This window comes from Moschus berezovskii, chromosome 3 (assembly GCF_049115385.1).
Source record: "Moschus berezovskii isolate FMDL1 chromosome 3, NW_MosBer_1.0, whole genome shotgun sequence".
In the NCBI taxonomy this organism is placed as follows: Eukaryota; Metazoa; Chordata; class Mammalia; order Artiodactyla; family Moschidae; genus Moschus; species Moschus berezovskii.
In genome coordinates, this window is record NC_142462.1 from 88351247 (window position 1) to 88354011 (window position 2765).

At 42.1% G+C, this 2765-nt stretch overlaps 1 non-coding gene across 1 annotated transcript; it reads left to right on the forward strand.

Annotated features, from left to right (window-relative positions):
- Positions 1-1984: 1984 nt before the first annotated feature.
- On the forward strand, positions 1985-2056 carry TRNAC-ACA (transfer RNA cysteine (anticodon ACA)). Its single transcript has one exon. It is a non-coding gene; the product is annotated as a tRNA-Cys (tRNA).
- The last annotated feature ends 709 nt before the right edge of the window (positions 2057-2765 follow it).

Genomic DNA, 2765 nt, shown 5'->3' on the forward strand with positions numbered 1-2765 from the left:
ACTTTTCTTCCAAGGAGTAAGTGTCTTTTTATTTCATGGCTGCAGTTACCATCTCTAGTGAGTTTGGAGCCCCCCAAAATAAAGTCTGTCACTGTTTCCACTGTTTCTCCATCTATTTGCCATGAAGTGATGGGACCAGATGCCACGATCTTTGTTTTCTGAATGTTGAACTTTAAGCCAACTTTTTCACTCTCCTCTTTCACTTTCATCAAGAGGCTTTTTAGTTCTTCTTCACTTTCTGCCATAAGAGTGGTGTCATCTGCATATCTGAGGTTATTGATATTTCTCCCAGCAATGTTGATTCCAGCTAAAGTACTTCCTCCAGCCCAGCGTTTCTCATGATGTACTCTGCATATAAGTTAAATAAGGAGGGTGACAATATATAGCCTTGACGTACTCCTTTCCCTATTTGGAACCAGTCTGTTGTTCCATGTCCAGTTCTAACTGTTGCTTCCTGACCTGCATACAGATTTCTCAAGAGGCAGGTCAGGTGGTCTGGTATTCCCATCTCTTGAAGAATTTTCTAAAACTTGTTGTGATCCACACAGTCAAAGGCTTTGGCCTAGTCAATAAAACAGAAATAGATGTTTTTCTGGAACTCTCTTGCTTTTTCAATGATCCAGCAGATGTTGGCAATTTGATCTCTGGTTCCTCTGCCTTTTCTAAAACCAGCTTGAATATCTGGAAGTTCACAGTTCATGTACTGTTGAAGCCTGGCTTGGAAAAATTTGGCCATTACTTTGCTAGTGTGTGAGATGAGTGCAATTGTGCATTAGTTTGAGCATTCTTTGGCATTGCCTTTCTTTGGGATTGGAATGAAAACTGACCTTTTCCAGTCCTGTGGTCACTGCTGAGTTTTCCAAATTGCTGGCATATTGAGTGTAGCACTTTCACAGCATCATCTTTTAGGATTTGAAATCGCTCAATTGGAATTCCATCACCTCCACTAGCTTTGTTCTTAGTGATGCACCCTAAGGCCCACTTGACTTCACATTCCAGGATACCTGGCTCTAGGTGAGTGATCACACCATTGTGGTTATCTATCTGGGTCGTGAAGATCTTTTTTGTACAATTCTTCTGTGTATTCTTGCCACCTCTTCTTAATATCTTCTGCTTCTGTTAGGTCCATACCTTTTCTGTCCTTTACTGAGCCCATCTTTGCATGAAATGGTCCCTTGGTATCTCTAATTTTCTTGAAGAGATCTCTAGTCTTTTCCATTCTATTGTTTTCCTCTATTTCTTTGCACTGATCCCTGAGGGAGGCTTTCTTATTTCTCCTTGCTATTCTTTGGAACTCTGCATTCAAATGGGTATATCTTTTCTTTTCTCCTCTGCTTTCCACTTCTCTTCTTTTCACAGCTATTTGTAAGGCCTCCTCAGACAGCCATTTTTCTCTCTTGCATTTCTTTTTCTTTGGATGGTCTTGCTTCCTGTCTCCTGCACAATGTCACGAACCTCTGTCCATAGTTCATCAGGCACTCTGTCTATAAGATCTAGTTCCTTAAATCTATTTCATACTTCCATTGTATAATCGTTAGGGATTTGATTTAGGTCATACCTGAATGGTCTAGTGGTTTTCCCTACTTTCTTCAATTTAAGTCTGAATTTGGCAATAAGGAGTTCATGGTCTGAGCCACAGTCAGCTCCCAGTCTTGTTTTTGCTGACTTTATAGAGCTTCTCCAGGTTTGGCTGCAAAGAATATAATCAATCTGATTTCAGCATTGACCATCTGGTGATGTCCATGTGTAGAGTCTTCACTTGTGTTGTTGGAAGAGGGTGTTTGCTATGACCAGTGCATTCTCTTTGCAAAACTCTATTAGCCTTTGCCCTGCTTCATTCTGTACTCCATGGCCAAATTTGCATGTTAGTCCAGCTCACCCTTTGATAGCCTGCAGAGTGGAGGACGGCAGATCTGACACGTGTGGTCATCCTAGGTTGCTGGTTTGATTCTGGCTCGAAGGAGGTGCTGGTTGCTTTTGAACTTCCCTGGTGGCTCAGATGGTAAAGCGTCTGCCTACAATGTGGGAGACCCGGGTTCAATCCCCGGCTTGGGAAGATCTCCTGGAGAAGGAAATGGCAACTCACTCCAGTATTCTTGCCTGGAAAATCCCATGAACGGAGGAGCCTGATAGGCTACAGCCCATGGGGTCGCGAAGAGTCAGACACGACTGAGCAACTTCACTTTCATGGTGTTTCTTGACTTCCTACTTTTGTATTCCAGTCCCCTATAATGAAAAGGACATCTTTTTTGGGTGTTAGTTCTAGAAGGTCTTGTGGGTCTTCATAGAACCGTTCAACTTCAGCTTCTTCAGCATTACTGGTCAGGGAATAGACTTGGATAACTGTGACACTGAATGGTTTACCTTGGAAATGAACAGAGATCATTCTGTCGTTTTTGAGACTGCATCCAAGTACCGCTTTTCGGACTCTTTTGTTGACTATAATGGCTACTCCATTTCTTCTAAGGGATTCTTGCCACAATAGTATATATAATGGTCATCTGAGTTAAATTCACCCATTCCAGTCCATTTTAGTTTGCTGATTCCTAAAATGTCGACGTTCACTCTTGCCATCTCCTGTTTGATAACTTCCAATTTGCCTTGATTCATGGACCTAACATTCCAGGTTCCTATGCAATATGGCTCTTTACAGCATCAGACCCTGCTTCTATCACCAGTCACATCCACAACTGGGTGTTGTTTCTGCTTTGGCTCCATCTCTTCATTCTTTCTGTAGTTATTTCTCCATTGATCTCCAGTAGCAT